The sequence below is a fragment of the Pongo pygmaeus genome, chromosome 22, assembly GCF_028885625.2.
Source record: "Pongo pygmaeus isolate AG05252 chromosome 22, NHGRI_mPonPyg2-v2.0_pri, whole genome shotgun sequence".
NCBI classification, from domain to species: Eukaryota; Metazoa; Chordata; class Mammalia; order Primates; family Hominidae; genus Pongo; species Pongo pygmaeus.
Window position 1 is genome coordinate 5441016 of NC_072395.2, and position 20716 is coordinate 5461731.

Consider the following 20716-nt stretch of genomic DNA (forward strand, 5'->3'; position numbering starts at 1 on the left):
CTCCAGTCCATTCCTTTCCATTCTGTTCACTTCCATTCCATTCCAGTCCACTCCACTCCACTCCATTCCACTGCAATCCACTCCTCTCCACTCCACGCCATTCCAGTCCTCTTCATTCCGTTACATTCTATTCCACTCCAATGCATTCCACTCCATTCTACTCCACTCCTGTCCATTGTATTCCACTCCATTCCTTTCCATTCTGTTCACTTCCGTTCCATTCCAGTCCACTCCACTCCACTCCATTCCACTGCACTCCACTCCTCTCCAGTCCACGCCATTCCACTCCTCTTCATTCCATTCCATTCCATTCCACTCCACTCCTTTCCATTGCTCTACACCCCACTCCATCCTACTCCAGTCTACTCCATTCCATTCCAGTCAGCTACGCTACATTCCACTGCTCTCCACTACACTCCACTACACTCCACTCCATTCCATGCCATTGCATTCCACTCCACTCCATTCCATTCCATTCTCCTGCATACCATTCCACTCCATTCCACTTCGGTCCACTACACTCAGCTACACTCCACTCCATTCCACTCCATTCCATTTGACTCCACTCCACTCCACTCAATTCTAGTTCATGCAATTCCATTCCATTCCACTCCATGCCTTTCTATTCCATTTTAATCTACTCCTTTCCACTCCAATCCACTCCATTCCACTCCAATACACTCCATTCCATGCCATTACATTCCATTCTAATTCATCCCGTTCCATTCCACTCAATTCCACGCCATTCAGTTTCACTCCATTCCACTAAATTCCAATCCATTCCATTGCACTCCACACCACTCCACTGCAATCCATTCCACTCCATTCGACTCTACTCCATTCCATTCCACTCCATTCCACTCCACTCCATTTCATTCCACTCCATTTCACTCCACTCCATTCCACTCCATTCTACTGCATTCCAGTATACTCAACTCCACTCAACTCCATTCCTCTCTATTTCACTGCACTCCAATAAACTCCATTCCATTCCACTCCACTTCATTCCATTCCACTCCACTTCATTCTATTCCACTCCACTTCATTCCATTCCACTCCACTTCATTCCATTCAACTCTACTCCATTCCAGTCCACTTCACTCCATTCCAGTCCATTGTGTTCCATTCCACTCTACTCCATTCCACTCTACTCCATTCCACTCCATTCCAGTCCTTTCCATTCCACTCATTCCATTCGATTCCATTCCATTACATTCCATTCCACTCCATTCCATTCCACTCCACTCCACTGCATTCCACTCCATTACCCCCCATTCCACTCCATTCCACTCCACTCCATTCCACTCCTCTGCATTCCATTCCATTACACTACATTCCACTCCACCCTATTGCATTCCACTACATTCAGTTCTACTCGATTACATTCCACTGCAATCCACTCCACTCCAATTCACTACATTCCAATTCACTCCATTAAATTCCTCTCCATTAAAATGCACTCCTCTCCATTCCACTCTGCTCCATTCCATTCCATTCCATTCCATTCCATTCCATTCCATTCCATTCCATTCCCCTCCACTCCATTCTCTTCCATTCCACTCCAGTCCATTCCACTCCATTCGTCTCCATTCAACTCAATTCCATTTCATTCCATTCCACTCCACTCCATTCCATTCCACTCCACTCCACTCCACCACTAAATTCCATTCCGTTCCATTGCGTACCACTCAATTCGACTCCACTTTGCTCAATTCTACTCCACTCCATTCCATTCCATTCCTCTTCACTCCACTGAACTCCATTCCATCATATTCCATTCCACTCCCCTCCGTTCCATTACACTCCATTCTTGTCCATTCTATTCCAGTCCATTCCATTCTATTCCACTCCACAGCATTCCATGCCACTCCACTCCACTGCACTCCATTCCAATGCACTCGACCTCAATTCACTCCACTCCACTCCACTCTATTCCATTCCACTCTACTCCATTTCATTCCAATACTTTCCACTCCACTCCATTCCACTCCATTCAACTATATTCCTGTCTAATCCACTCAACTCAACTCCATTCCTTTCTATTTCACTGCCCTCCACTCCACTCCATTCCATTCCACTCCACTCCATTCCATTACACTCCACTCCATTCCATTACACTCCACTCCATTAGATTCCATTCCACTCCATTCCACTCAATTCCACTCCATTCCCCTCCATTCAACTCCACTCCACTCTACTCCATTCCATTCCACTCCTTTCCACTCCAATCACCCCAATTCCACCACACTCCACTCTATTCCATTATGTTCCACACCAATCCACCCCATTCCAGTCCATTCCAGAACATTCCACTCAACTACACTCCATTCCATTGCATTCCATTACATTACATTCCACTCAATTCCAGTACATTCCACTCTGTTTCACTGCACTCCTATTCTTTCCACTCGATTCCCCTTCATTTCACTCCATGCCGTTCCACTGCATTCCATTCCATTATATTCTGTTGCATAACACTCCACACCACTCCACACCATTCCAATCCGTTCCGTTCCACTCTAGCACATTCCACTCCACTCCCCTACTGTCCACTCCACTCCATTCCATACCATTCAACTCCATTCCATTCCACTCCATTACAATCCACTCCACTCCATTCCACTCCACTCCATTCCATTCCATTCCACTCTATTCCATTTCGCTCCATTCCACTCCACTCCACTCCACTCCACCCCAATCACCTCCACTCCATTCCACTCCACTGCATTCCATTCCACTCTACTCCATTTCATTCCACTACACTCCACACCACTCCATTCCATTCCACCCCTATCACCTCCACTCCATTCCACTCCACTGTATTGCACTCCAATCCATTCCATTGCATTACTTTCAACTCCACTCCACTCCATTCCACTCTTCCCCACTTCATTCTATTCCATTACGTTCTACTCCATTCCATACCATTCCTCTCAACTCCATTCCAATCCACTCCTTTCCATTCCACTCCTTTCCATTCCATGCCATTCCATTCCATTCCATTCCACTCCTTTCCTATCCCCTCTAGTCCATTCCATGACCTTACATTCCATTCCACTCCATTCCATTCCATTCCACCGCATTCCACTACATTCCACTTCATTTCATTGCATTCCATTCCACTCTATTCCCTTCCATTGCATTCCATTCCAATCCATTCCTGTCCATTCCATTCCACTCCACTACTTTCCACTCCATTCCATTCCAATCCATTCCTGTCCATTCCATTCCACTCCACTACTTTCCACTCCATTCCCCTCCATTCCACTCAATTTCATTCCACTCCATTCCACTCCACTCCAATCCATTGCATTACTCTACATTGCACTCCATCCCATTACATTCCACTCCATTCAACTCTACTTCATTTCATTGCACTGCACTACACTCCACTTCCCTCCACCCCATTCCATTTCACTCTATTCCATTCCTCTTCATTCTCTCCACTCCAATCCTTTCCACTCCCCTCCATTCCATTCCATTCCATTCAATTCCATTAAATTCCATTCCATTGCATTCCATTCCATTCCACTCTATTCCATTCCACTCCACTCCATTCCACTCCACTCCCTTTCACTCCACTACTTTCCATTCCACTCCATTCCATTACATTCCACTCCTTTCCACTCCACTACACTCCATTCCACTCCATTCCATTCCCTTCCACTGCATTCCAATCCACTCTATTCCATTCCATTCCATTCCATTCCACTCAACTCTATTCCATTCCATTTCATTTCACTGCACTCCACTCCACTTCACTCCATTCCACTACATTCCATTCCAATCCAATTGACTCATCTCCATTCCATTCCACTCCACTCCATTCCGTTCAACTCAACTCCTTTTTATTGCACTGCACTCCACTCCACACCATTCCAATCCATTCCATTCCACTCCAATCCTATCCAGTACATTCCATTCCATTCCACTTCATTCCATTACTTTACCCTCTACACCATTCCATGTCATTCCATTGCACTCCGCTGCATTCCACTCCAGTCCATGCCACTCCTCTCCATTCTATACCAATGCATTCCATAAAACGCCACTAAATTCCACTCTATTCCACTCCATTTCATTACACTTCACTTCAATCCACTTTTCTCCAAACTCTTCCACTCCACTCCATTCCATTCTACTCCTTTCCATTCGACTCCAATCCACTCCATTCCAGTCCATACCACTCCATTCCACTCCACTCAGCTCAATTCCATTGCACTCCATTCCAGTCCACTCCATTCCATTCCTTTCTACTCCGCTCCACTCCACTCCATTCCACGCCCTTCCTTTCCACTCCATTCTAACCCACTCCATTCCTTTCCTTTCAGTTCAATTCCACTGAATTCCAATCCACTCCACTCCACTCCACTCCATTCCACTGCACTCCACAAAATCCACTCCACAGCACTCCACTCCACGCCATTCCTTTCCAATCCATTGCATTTCATTCCATTCTATTCCACTACAATGAATTCCATTGCATTCCAGTCCACTCCATTCTATTGCACTCCACTCCAATGTATTTCAGTCAACTATGATCCATTCCATTGCACTCCACTCCACTCCACTTCACTCCAATCCATGCCATTGCATTCCACTCCACTCTGTTCCATTACATTGTACTGCATACCATTCCTTTCCAATCCACGCCACTCCACTCCACTCCACTTAATTCCACTCCATTCCTTTCCACTCCACTCCATTCTATTTCATTCCCCACCATTCCAATCCATACCACTCCATTGCACTCCATTCCACTGCACTCCACTCAATTCCAGTCCATTTCACTCCATTCCATTCCACTCCACTCCATCCCATGTAATTTCATTCCATTTCTTTCTATTCCATTCCACTCATTTCCTACCCAATCTAATCTTCCATTCCAATCCACTCCATTCCTTGCCATTCCATTCCATTTTACTCCATTCCATTCCATTCAACTGCCTTCCATTCCATTCCATTCCACACCACTCTAGTCCACTGCACTACACTACACTCAATTCCACTCCATTCCATTACGTTCCATTCCACTCCGCTCCATTCCATTCCTTTCCACTCTGTTCTGCTCCATTCCACTCCATTCCACTCCACCCCAATCCACTCAATTCCAGTCTATTCCATTCCATTCCACTCCACTCCATTCCTTTCCATTCCATTACATTACATTACATTTCACTCCACTCCATTCCAATCGAATTGACTCCACTTCAACCCCTTCAACTCCATTCCATTCCTCTCAACTCCATTCCATTCCAATCAACTCCATTCCATTCCATTCCACAGCACTCCACTCCACTCCTTTCCACTCCACTCCATTCCACTCCACTCATTTCCACTCCCCTTCATTCTATTCCAATCCATTCCATGACACTCCACTAAACTAAACTCCACTCCACTCCACTCCATTTCACTCCAATTCCCTCCAATCCAATCCACTATGCTACATTCCACTCCACTACATTCCTTTCCACTCCATTCCATTCAACTCCACCCCTCTTCATTCTATTCCCTTCCACTCCATTCCACTCCATTCTACTAAATTCTATTCAATTCCACTGCATTCCAGTCCTTTCCACTCCATTCCACTCCCCTCCATTCCACTCCATTCCACTCCATTCCATTCCACTGCATTCCATTCCACTCCATTCCATTCCATCAAACTGCACTCCGCTCCACTCCACTCCATTCCATTCCACTCTACTCCAATCCTTTCCACTCCGTGGCACTGCATTGCACGCCACTCCATTCCATTCTGCTCCTTTGCATTCCACTCCACTCTATCCCACTCCAGTCCATTCTAATCCTCTCCATTCCATTCCATTCCATTCCATTCCATTCCCTTCCATTCCATTCCATTCCATTTCAGTTCAGTCCACTCGACTCCTCTCCATTCCATTGCACTGCACTCAACACCACTTCCCTCCATTCCATTCCTATCCACACCATTCCACTCCACTTCTTTCCACTCCATTCTACTCCTCTACACTCCATTCCATCTCATTACATTCCATTGTTTTCCATTCCATTCAACTCCACTACACCCCCCTTCCACTCCACTCCCTTCCAAGTCATTGCATTCCACTCAACTCCATTCCATTCCATTCCACTGAATTCCATTCCATTCCAATCCACTCCTCTCCACTCCACTCTATTCCACTCAATTCCACTCCATTACATACCACCCACTCCATTTCATTCCATATCACTGCATTCCACTCCTTTCAACTCCACTCCACTCAATTACTTTCCATTCCATTCTACTCCATTCCATTCCATTTTATTCCACTCCATTCCAGTCTATTCCACTTCATTCCACTGTACTCTACTCCATTCCATTCCATTACATTACACTGCACACCGCTCCACTCCACTCCATTTCAGTCCATTCCATTCCATTCAATTACACTGCACACCACTCCACTCCATTCCATTACTCTCCATTCCACTCTTCTCCATTTCACGCCTCTCCACTCTACTCCACTCCATTCCATTCAATTCCACTCCATTCCATTCCTCTCTATTCCACTCCACTCCACTGCATTCCACTCCACTCCATTCCATTCCTTTTCACACCAATCTACTACCCTCCACTCCACTCCACTGCATTCCACTCCACTCCACTGCATTCCACTCCACTCCATTCCATTCCTTTTCACACCAATCAACTACCCTCCACTCCACTCCACTCCATTTCATTCCTCCACCTCCACTGCACTCCATTCCACTACACCACATTCCACTCCATTCCATTCCATTTCATTCCATTCCACTCCACACCACTCCATTCCTCTCCACTCCACTCCATTCCATTCCATTCCACTCCACTCCACTCCATTCCGTTCTATTTCTCTGAACTCAACTCCTCTCCATTCCATTCCAATCCATTCCACTCCACACCACTCCATTCCGTTCCACTCTATTCCATTCCTCTCATTTCCACTCCACTCCTTTCCACTCCACTTCAATCCATTTCATTCCATTCCACTCCACTCCACTCCTCTCCAATCCACTGCATTCCAATCCATTCGACTCTACTCCATTCCTCTCCACTCCATTCCAGTCCATTCCATTCCATTCCATTCCATTCCTTTCAACTCCATTCCACTCCACTCCACTCCATTAAATTCCACTCCACTCCATTCCATTCCATAGCATTCCACTCCACTCCGTTCCACTCCATTCCACTACACTCTACTCTATTCCAAAACATTCCATTCCATTACACTCCTTTTTCTTCCATTCCACTAAATTCCATTACAATACATTCCATTCCTCTCTACTGCACTCCATCCATTCTACACTACTCCATTTCATTCCACTCCACGTCTTTCCACTCCGTTGCATCCCAGTGCTCTTCACTCTTCTCCACTCCACTTCACAACATTCCACTCCGTTCTGTTGCACTCCATTCAACTTCACTCCATTCCATTCCATTCCAATCCACTCTACTCCACTTCATTCCTTTGCACTCCATTCCATTCCACTCCATTCCATTCCACACCATGCCTTTCCATTCCATTCCACTCCATTCCAATCTATTCTACTCAACTCCACTATATTCCTTTCCACTCCACTCCACTTTATCCCAGTCCTCTGCACTCCACTCCACTGCAATCCACTACATTCCATTCCACTCTACTCCATTCCATTCCATTCCAATCCATTCCAATCCATTGCACTATACTCCATTCCATTCCGTTTCATTCCACTCCATTCCTCTTCACTCCATTTCACTCTATTACACTCCATTCCAGTCCATTCCAGTCCATTGCAATAAATCACACTCATATTACTTCTAATCTATTGCAATCCACTCCTTTTCATTCCAATCCATTCCAATCCATTCCATTCCATTCCACTCCACTGCAATCCACTCCACTCCATTTAATACCACTTCATTCCATTCCACTCCATTAAACTCCATTCCAGTACACTCCATTTCATTCCATTCCCCTCCACTCCTCTCCATTTCACTCCACCCCATTCCACTCCACTCTATTCCATTCAACTCTTTTCCACCGCACTCCACTCCATTCCATTCCATTCCACTCCCTTCCACTCCACTCCGCTCCATTACATTACATTAAAATCCACTCAATTCCGTTACACTCCACTCCACTCCATTTCAATAAACTCCACTCTTCTACACTACACTCTATTCCATTCCACTCCACTCCATTCCATTCCAATCATCTCCTTTCCACTCCATTCCATTCCACTGAACTCCACTCCAGTACACTCCACACCATTCCACTCCATTCCATTCTACTCCATTCCACTCCACTCCATTCCATACCATTCCACTCCACGCCACTCCACTCTATTGCATTGCGCTCCATTCCAATACACTCCATTGCATTCCACTCCAATTCTTTCCTTTCCATTCCATTCTTTTCCATTCCATTCCATCCCATTCCACTCCACGCCACTCCATTCCACTCCACTCCAATATATTCCACTCCTCTCCAATCCACTCCATTCCACTCCATTCCATTCCACTCCTTTCCATTTCTCCCCATCCCACTCCTTTACATTCCATTCCAATTCATTCCATTCCACGACACTTCACCCCATTCCAATCCAGTCCATTCCTCTGCACTCTACTCCATTCCATTCCAGTCCATTTCACTTCACTCCATTCCCTTCCACTCCACTCCACACCACTCCAGTCCATTCGATTTCATTCCACTCCATTCCATTCCACTCCATTCAACTCCACTAAACTCCATTCCACTCCACTCCATTCAATTCCGTTCCATTCCACATCACACCACTTCCCTCCACTCCATTCCATTCCTTTCCATTCCACTCCACTCCTCTCTACTGCAGTCCACTCCATTACATTCCTCTCCATTAAATTCCTCCAGATTCCACTCCACTGCACTCCATTCCATTCCACTGCATTCCATGCCATTGAACTCTACTGAATTCCAATCCACTCCATTACACTATACTCCATTCCATTCCATTCCATTCAATTCTATTCCACACAATTCCACTCCACTCCACTCCACTCCGTTTCTTTCCATTCCATTTCACTCTACTCCATTCCACTTCACTCCACTCCATACAATTCCACTCCACTCCATTCCACTCTATTCAATTCCACTCCATTCCACTCCTTTCTTTTAACTCCACTCCATTTAAGAGCAGTCCAACTGACTGCACTGCGCTCCACTCCATTCCACTCCACTCCATTCCACTACATGCCACTACTCTCCATTCCATTTGATTCCACTCCACTCCACTACGTTCCACTTCACTACACTCAATTCCTTTCCATTACACTCCAGTCGACTCCATTCCACTCCATCCTATTCCATTGCATTCCATTTCATTCCATTCCACTCTACTGCACTGCATTTCATTACTTTCAACTCCCCTGCACTCCAGTCCACTCCATTCCACTCCACTCCATTCCACTTCATTCCATTAATTTCCATTACTTTCCATTATATTCCACTCCTCTTATTACCTCTCCATTCCACACCGTGCAGCTACACTCTACTCCATTCCATTCCATTCCATTCCATTCCATTCCATCCACTGCATTCATTTCATTCCACACAACTCCATTCCACTGCACTCCATTCCACTCTGTTCTTTCCATTCCATTCAATTCTGTTCCACTCCACTCCAGTCCATTCCACTCACCTCCACTCCTTTCCATTCCATTCCATTACACGCCACTCCATTCCACTCCACTCTACTCCATTCCACTCCTCTCTAAACCTTTCCATTATAGTCCGTTCCATTCCAGTCCATTCTTCCACTCCGATTCTTTCCAATCCAATCCACACCAAACCAATACACTCCATTCCACTCCATTCCAATCCATTCCATGTCACGTTCCAATCCATTCCATTCCACACTCCATAAGACATTCCTTTCCATTAAACATTCCATTCCATTCCATTCCATATTCCATTCCACGTTGCATTCCGCATTCCATTCCAAGTTCAACTCCTCGTTGCATTCCACATTCCATTCCATTCCATTCCACATTCCATTCCACAATCCATTCCACAGTTCAATCCATTCCATTCCAAATTCCATTCCATTCCATTCCACATTCCATTCCACTTTCCATTCCACATTCCATTCCATTCCACATTCCATTCCACATTCCATTCCATTCCATTCCATTCCATTCCATTCCACATTCCATGCCATTCCATTCCACATTCCAGTCCACATTCCATTCTATTCCACATTCCATTCCATTCCATTCCCCAATCCATTCCACATACCATTCCATTCCATTCCCTAATCCATTCTATTCCATTCCACATTCCATTCCACATTCCATTCCATTCCATTCCATACCACATTCAATTCAACATACCATTGCACATTCCGTCCATTTCATTCCACATTCCATTTCACATTCCATTCCATTCAAATCCATTCCAGTCCTTTCCACATTCCCTTCGACATTCCATTCCACAATCAATTCCATTCCATTCCACATTCCATTCCTCATTACATTATCTTCAACATTCCATTCCATTCCATTCGACATTCCATTCCACATTGCATTCAACATTCCATTAAACATTCCATTCCACCTTCCTTAATTTCCATTCCACATTCCACTCCATACCATTCACATTATATCAGACGTCGCATTCCATTTTATTCCACATTCCATTCCATTCCATTCCATTCCATTCCACATTCTATTCCATTCCATTAAATTCCATTCCAAATTTCATTCCATTCCATTCTACATTCCACTCCATTCCATTCGACGTTCCATTTCATTCCATTCCACATTCCATTCAATTCCATTCAACATTCCATTCCACATTCCCTTCCATTCCATTAAATATTCCGTTCCATTCCATCACACATTTCATTCCATTGAATTACACATTATATTCCATTCCTTTCCACATTCCACTCCACTCCATTCCAAATTACATTACATTCCAATCCACATTCCACTCCTTTACATTTCATTTCACATTCCATTACACATTCCACTCTTTCCCATTCCACATTCCATTCAATTCCATTCCATATTCCGTTCCATTTCCACTTCAGTCCACATCCCATTACATTACAATCAATTCCATATTCCATTCCACACCATTCCACATTCCATTGCATTCCATGCCAACTTCCATTCCACATTCCATAACATTACATTACACATTCCATTCCACATTCCATTCCATTCCATTCCACATTCCATTTCATTCCATTCCACCTTCCATTCCATCCCATTCCACATTCCGTTCCCCATTACATTCCATTCCGCTCCACATTCCACTCCACATTCCATTCCATTCCACTCCACATTCCATTTCATTCCATTCCACATTTCATTCCATTCCATTCGGCATTTCATTCCATTCCATTCCACATTCCATTCCTTTCCACATTACATTCCAGTCCATTCCTTTCCACATTCCATTCCTTTGCATTCCATTCCACATTCCATTCCACTCCATTCCATTCCACTTTCCATTCCATTACACATTCCAATCCATTCCACCCTCCATTCCATTCCACTCCATATTTCATTCCACTCCATATTTCATTCCACTCCACTCTATTCCATTCCATTCCATTCCACATTCCAGTCCACATTCCATTCTATTCCACATTCCATTTCTTTCCATTCCCCAGTCCATTCAACATTCCATTCCACTCCATACTCCAATCCATTCCATTCCACTCCACATTCCATTCAACATTCCATTGCATTCCATTCCACATTCCATTCCATTCCATACCACTTTCCGTTCCAGATTCCATTGCACACTCCGTTCCATTTCATTGCACATTCCATTCCACATTCCATTTCATTCCATACCACATTCCATTCCATTCCATTCCACATTCCATTCCAATCCATTCCATTCCTTTCCACATTCCCTTTGACATTCCATTCCACAAAACATTCCATTCCATTCCAAATTACATTCCACATTACATTCCACATTACATTACAATATCTTCCACATTCCATTCCATTCCATTCCACATTCCATTCCACATTCCATTTCACATTCCATTCCACATTCCATTCCACCTTCCTTTAATTTCCATTCCACATTCCACTCCATTCCATTCCACATTCTATCCCAAATCCCATTCCATTCCATTCCACATTCCATTCCATATTCCATTCCATTAAATTCCATTACACATTCTATTCCATTCCATTCCATTCAATATTCCACTCCTTTCCAATCCACATTCCATTCCGTTCCATTCTACATTCCACTCCGTTCCATTACAGATTCCTTTCCATTCCATTCCTCATTCCATTTCATTCCATTCCATTCCAATCCATTCCACAAACTATTCCATTGCATTCAATTCCATATTCCATTAAATTACATCCTACATTCCATTTCCTTCCATTCCACATTCCATTGCACATTCCATTTCATTCAATTCCATTCCACATTCCATTCCATATTTCCTTCAATTCCATTAAACTTTCCTTTCCATTCCATTACACATTCCATTCCATTCCATTACACATTCCATTCCATTCCACATTCCATTCCAATCCATTCCACATTCCATTCCACATCCCATTCCATTCCAATCCACATTCCACTCCATTCCATTCCATTTCACATTCCATTACACATTCCACTTCTTTCCATTCCACATTCCATTACACTTTCAATTCAATTCTATTCCACATTCTGTTCCATTTTGATTTCATTCCACGTTCCATTACGTTGCATTCAATTCCATATTCCATTAAATCCCATTCCATTCCATTCCATATTCCATTCCATTCCATTCCACACTACATTTTATTTCATTCCACCTTCCATTCCATTCCAATCCACATTCCGTTTCCCATACCGTTCCATTCTGTTCCACATTCCACTTCACATTCCATTCCTTTCCATTACACATTCCATTGCATTCCGTTCCACATTCCATTCTATTCCATTCCACATTCCATTCTATTCCATTACATTCTATTCCACATTCCATTCCTCTCCATGCCATATTCCCTTCCATTCCATTCCATTCCATTCCAAATTCCATTCCACATTCAATTTCATTCCATTCCACATTGCATTGCGGTGTCCACTCCATTCATTTCCACTTTCCATTCCGCATTCCTGTCAATTCCATTCCATTCATTGCACATTCCATTCCACATTCCACCCCGTTCCATTCCATTCCATTCCGCATTCCATTTCATTCCGTTATATACCACATTCCATTTCATTCCGTTATATCCCACATTCCATTTCATTCCATTGCCCATTCCATTCCAAATTCCATTATCTTCCATTCCACATTCAATTCCATTACATTCCACTTTGCAGTCTATTGCATTCCACGCCAGTCCTCATTCCATTCCTCATTAAATTCCATTCCACTACACATTCATTCCATTCCATTCCACATTCCATTCCCCATTCCATTCCACTCCATTCCACATTCCTTTCCACATTCCATTCCACATTCCATTCCATTCCATTACATATTCTATTCCATTCATTTCCACATTTCATTCCATTCTACATTCCATTCCATTCCATTCCGCATTTCATTCCACATTCCATTACACATTCCATTCCATTCCATTCCATATTCCATTCCATTCCATTCCATTCCACATTCCATTCCATTCCACATTCCATTCCTTTCCATTACACTTTCCATTCCATTCAATACGACATTCCATTCCAATCAATTCTATATTTCATTCCACATTCAATTCCACATTCCTTTCCACATTCCATTGCAACCAATTCCACATTTCATTCCACATTCCATTCCACATTCAATTCCACGTTCCTTTCTATTCCATTCCATTCAATTTCACATTCCATTCCACATTCCTTTGCACATTCCTTCCCTTTCCATTCCATTAAATTCTACATTAAACTTCATTCATTTCCATTCCACATTCCACTCTACGTTCCATTGCACTCCATTCCAAATTCCATTCCATTCCATTTCACATTCCATTCCATTCCATTTTATCCCATTCCACATTCCATTCCAAGTTCCATTCCATTCCTTTTCACATTCCATTCCATTCCATTCCACATTCCATTCCCGATTCCATTACATTCCATTCCATTCCATTCCACCTTCCATTCCATTCCATACCACATTTCATTCCATTCCATTCCACATTCAATTCCTTTCCATTCCATTCCACATTCAATTCCTTTCCATTCCATTCCACATTCCATTCCATTCCATTGCATATTCCATTCCGTTCCATTGCATTCCAAATTGCATTCCATTCCATTCAAAATTCCATTCCATTCCATTCCTTTGTGTTCCAAATTGCATTCCTTTCCCCTCCACTTTCCTTTCGATTCCATTCAACATTCCATTCCACTTTCCATTCCATTCCATTCCATTCAATTCCACATTCCATTTCATACCATTCGGCATTCCATTCCATTTCATTCCACATTCCATTTCATTCCGTTCCATTCCATTTCAAATTCCATTGAATTCCATTTCTTTCTACATTCCGTTACATTCCACATTCCATTCCACTCCATTCCATTACACTTTCCATTCAATTCCACATTCCATTCCATTCCACATTCCATTCCGTTCCATTCCATATTTCATTCTAATCCACATTACGTTACACTCCATTCTATTCCATTCCAAAATCCATTCCGCATTCCATTCCATTCCATTCCACATTCCATTCCATTCAATTCCATATTGCAGTCCATTTCTTTCCAGTCCATTCCACATACCATTCCACATTCCAATCAATTCCATTCCACATTCCATTCCATTGCATTCCACATTCAATTCCATTCTTTTCCACATTCCGTTACATTCCATTCCATTCCATATTCCCTTTTATTCCATTCCGTTCCATATTCCTTTCCACTCCATTCCATATTCCATTCCATACCATTCCACATTCCACTCCTTTCCATTCCACTTTCCATTGCATTCCGTTCCACGTTCCATTCCACCTTCCGTTCCACTATCTATTGAATTCCATTCCAATCGTCATTCCATTCAATTCCATTTCATTCCACATTCCCTTCTATTCCATTCCATTCCAGATTCCCTTCTATTCCATTCCATATTCCATTCATTCCATTCCACATTTCATTCCATTCCATTCCACATTTCATTCCATTCCATTCCACCATCCATTGCAACCCATTCAACGTTCCATTCCTCATTCCGTTCCACTTTCCATTTCATTCCAGATTCCATCCCATTCCATTCCACATTCCATTCCATTCCATTGCACATTCCATTCCTCATTGCATTCCATTCCATTCCAATTAACATTCCATTCCGCATTCCATTTCATTCCATTCCACATTCCATTCCGCATTCCATTCCATTCCATTCCACATTCCATTGCATTCCATTCCAACTTCCGTTCCATTCCAATCCACATTACATTCCATTCCTTTCCACATTCCATTCCATTACAACCCACAGTCAATTCATTTCCATTCCATTGCACATCCACACTCCATTCCATTCCATTCCATTGCACTTTGCATTCCATTCCTTTCCATTCCACATTCCATTCCGTTCCATTCCACATACCATTGCACATTCCATTCCATTGAAATCCATTCCACATTCCATTCCACTCCATTCCACATTCCTTTGCACATTTCATTCCGTTACACTCCATTCAACATTCCTTTGAATTTCATTGCATTCCACATTATATTCCATTACACATTCCATTGCCACATACCGTTCCATTCAATTCCATTCCACTTTTCATTCCATTCCATTCCTTTCCACATTCCCCTTCATTCAATTCCATATTCCCCTCCATTCCATTCCATATTCCTTTCGATTTATTTCCACATTCGACTCCATTCCATTACTCGTTCCATTCCATTGCATTCCATGTTGAATTCCACTTACCGTTCCACGTTCCATTCCATTCTATCGATTCCGCATTTCATTCCATTCCGTTCCACAATCCATTCCATTCCACGTTCCATTCCATTACAATCCTCATTCCATTACATTCCTCACTCCATTCCATTTCACATTCCAATAAATATTTCATTCCATTCTATTCCACGTTCTATTCCATTCCATTATATGCCAATTTCCATTCGATTCCTTTCCACATTACACTCCACATTCCATTCCGTACCATTCCACATTCCAATCCACATTTACATGCATTCCATTTCATGTTCCATTTCACATTCCATTCTATTCCATTCTATTTTCCATTCCATTCCATTCCATTCCACATTGCTTTCCATTCCATTCCACTTTCCATTCCACTTTCCATTCCATTCCATTCCAAATTCTTTCCATTCCATTCAACATTCCACTCCATTCCATTCCACGTTCCATTCCCTTGCATTCAATTCCATTCCACGTTCCACTCCATTGCGTTCCATTCCATTCAACATTCCGTATCATTCCATTACACGTTGCATTCCATTCCAGTCCATTCCAATACTTTCCACATTCCATTCCTTTCCACATTCCATTACATTCCATTCCACATTCCATTCCGTCTCATGCCAGTCCACATTTTCTTCCTTTCCATTACACATTCCCTTCCTTTCCATTACACAGTCCATTCTATTCCATGCCACGTTCAATTCCATGTTCAACTTCACGTTCCATTCCACGTCCCATTCCCCATTCCATTCCATTCCTTCCCACATTCCATTCTACATTCCATTCCACACTGAATTCCACATTGCCTTCCACATTCCATTGCACTTTCCATTCTATTCCATTCTATATTCCATTCCATTCCATTCCATGTTGCATTCCATTCCATTCTACATTCCATTCCATTCCACATTCCAATCAATTCTATTCCACTGAATTCCACATTCCTTTCCATTCACCGTTCCATTCCACATTCCATTGCTTTACATTCCACATTCCATCCCGTATTCCACTCCACTCCATTCCATTGCATTCCACATTCCCTTCCTTTCCATTCCACTCAATTCCATTACACAATCCATTAAATTGAATTCCACATTCCATTCCACGTTCCATTCAACTTTACTTTCCACGTTCCATTCCACATTCCATTCCTTTCCGTTCCATTCCATTCTAGATTCCATTGCACACTCGGAATGAAATGGAATGTAACATGGAATGGAATGATTAAACGAACGTGGAATGCAATGTGGAATGGAACATGGAATGGAATGTTCAATGGAATGTGGAATGGAACGTGGAATGGAATGAAATGGAACATGGAATAGAACATGGAATGGAATGGAATGGAACATGGAATGGAATGTGGAATTGATTGTGGAATGGAATGTGGAAAGAAATGGAATGTGTAGTGGAATGTGGAATGGAATCTGGAATGGAATGTGGAATGCAATGGAATGGAATGTGAAATGGAAGGTGGAATAGAATGGAATGGAAAGTGGAATGGAACGTGGAAAGGAATGTGGAATGGAACATGGAATGGAACGTGTAATGGAATGGAATGGGAAATGGAATGTGGAATGTAAAGGAATGAAACGTGGAAACGAATGTGGAATGGAATGTGGGAAGGAATGGAATGTGGAATGGTGTGTGAAATGGAATGGAAAGTGGAATAGAATCCGGAATATAATGGAATGGAATGTTTAAATGGATTGGAATGCAATGTGAAATGGAATGTGGACTGGAAGGGAATGCAATGTGGAATGCAATGTGGAATGCAATGAGGAATGGAATGCAATGGAACGTGGAATGCAATGTGGAATGGATCGTGGAATGGAACATGGAATGGAATGTGGAATGGAATGTGGAAAACAATGGTATGGAATGTGGAACGGAATGTGGAATGGAATGGAATGGAATGTGGAATGCAGTGGATTGTTATAAGAAATGGAATGTGGAAAGGCTTGATAAATGGAATTTGGAATGGCATGTGGAATGGAATTTAATGCAATGTGGAATGGAATGGAATGAAATGTGGAATAGAATATGGAATGGTATGGAATGGAATGTGGAATGAAAACTGTAATGGAAAGTGGAATAGAATGTGGAATGGAAAGGAATGGAATGTGGAATGGAATGTGTGATGGAGTGTGGAATGGAATGTGGAATGGAATGGAAGGGAATGTGGATTAGAATGTGAAATGTAACGTGAAATGGAACGGAATGGATTGTGGAATGGAATGTGGAATGGAATAGAATGGAATGTGGAATTGAATGTGGAATGGAATGGAATGGAGGTTGGAATTCAATGAGCAATGGAATGTTGAACGGAATGGAATGGAACGTAGAATAGAAAGTGGAATGGAATGGAATGTATCGTGGAATGGAACGCATAAATAAACGTGGAAAGGAAACTGGAATGGAATGTGGAATGGAATGTGGAATGGAACGTGTAATGGAATGGAATGGAATATGGAATGGCATGGAATTCAATGTCGAATAGAATGGAACGGGATGGAATGGAATGCGGAGTGGAATGGAATATAATGTGGAATGAAATGGAATGGAATGAATTGTGGAAAGGAATGTGGAATGGAATGGAATTAAATGTAGAATGGAAAGGAATGGAACATGGATTGGAATGTGGAATGGAATGGAAGGTGGGATGGAATGGAATGGAATGTGGAATCGAATGTTTAATAGAATCTGGAATGGAATGGAATATGAAATGGAACGTGGAATGGAATGGAAAGGAAAGTGGATTGGAATGTGGAAAGGAACGTGGAATGGAATGCGAAATGGAATGTGGAATGGAATGGAATGGAGTGTGGAATGGAATGTGGAATGGAATGGAATGCAATGTGGAATGGAATCTGGAATGGAATGGAATTGCATGTGGAATGGAATGTGGTATGGAAAGTTGAATAGAACGTGGAATAGAATTTAGTGGAATGTGGATTGGAAAGTGGAATGGAATGGAATGAAACGTGGAATGGAGCGTGAAATGGAAAGTGGAATGGAGCGCGTAATGCAACATGGAACGGAATGTGGAATGGTACGTGGAATGAAGTGTGAAATTGATTGTGGAATGGAACGTGGAATGGAATGGAATGAAAGGTGGAATTGATCACGGAATTAAATAGAATGAAATGTCGAATGGAAAGTGGAATAGAAAGTGGAATGGAATGTGGAATGTAAGGTGGAATGGAATGGAATGAAACGTGGAATGGAACATGGAATGGAATGGAATGCAACGAGCAATGGAATGTGGAATGCAATGTGGAATGGAAAGTGGAATGGAACGTGGAATGGAATGGAAAGGAACGTGGAATTTATTGGAATGGAAAGTGGAAAGTAATCTGGAATGGAATGCGGAATGGGACGTAGAGCGGAATAGAATGCAACTTGGAACGGAGTATGGAGTGGAATGTGGAATGGAATTTGGAATGGAATGTGGAATGGATTGAAATGGAATGTGGAAGGGAATGTGGAAAGTAATTTGGAATCGAACGGAATGGAAGGTGGAATGAAATGTGGAAAGGAATGTGGAATGGAACGTGGAATGGAACGTGGAATTGAATGTAGAATGGAATGGAAAGAAATGTGGAATGTAATAAGGAATGGAATGTGGAATGGAACGTGGAATGGAAAGTTGAAATTAATGTGGAATGGAAAGGAATGGAATGTGGAATGGAATGTGCAATGGAATATATTATGGAATGGAAAGAAATGTGGAATGGAATGTGGAGTGGAAAGGAATGGAATATGGAATGGAATGCAATGGAATATGGAAGAGAATGTGGAATGCAATGGAATGGAACGCGAAATGGAACATGGAATGTAACGTTTAATGAAACGTCGAATGGAATATGGAAAGTAATGGAATGGAATGTGGAATGGAATGGAATGGAATGTGAAATGGATTGTGAAATGGAATGAGGAATGGAATGAGGAAAGGAATGGAATGGAATGTGGAATGGAATGTGGAATGGAATGTGCAAGGGAACGTGGAATGGAATGTGGAAAGGAACATGGAACGGAATTGAATGGAATGTGGAATGGAAGGGAATGGAATGTGGAAATGAAAGTGGAATGGAATGCAATGGAATTTACCATGCAATGTGGAAAGGAATGTGCAATGGAATGGAATGGAAGGTGGAAGAGAACGTGAAATGGAATGGAATGGAATGTGAAATAGAATGTGGAATGGAATGTGGAATGGAATGGAATGTGGAATGTAATGAGGAATGCAACGGATTGGAATGTGGAATGGAATGTTCAATGGAACGTGGAATGGAATGTGGAATGGAATGGAACAGAATGTGTAATGTAATGTGGAATGGAATGTGCAATAAAACGGAATGTCATGTGGAGTGGAATGTGTAATTGAGTGTGGAAAGGAAAGCAGAATTGAATGGAATGCAATGTGGAATGGAATGAGGAATGGAATGGAATGGAACATGGAATGGAACGTGGAATGGAACGTTTAATGCAATGTGGAATGGAATGGAATGGAATGTGAAAGGGAATTGAATGTGGAATGGAATGTGGATTGAAATGTGGATTGGAATGTAAAATGTAATGCAATGGAATGTGGAATGGAATGTGGAATGAAATGTCAAGGGTAGTGTGGAATGGAATGTGTAATGAAACACAAAGGAAAGCCGAATGGAATTTGGAATGGAAAGTGCAATTGAACATTAAAAGGAATGGAATGGAATGTGGAAGGGAACGTGGAATAGAATAGAGAGTAACTTGGATTGTAAAATGGACTGGAATTTTGAAATTAATGGAATGTGGAATAGAATGGAATGGAACGTGGAATGGAATGTAATGGAATCGT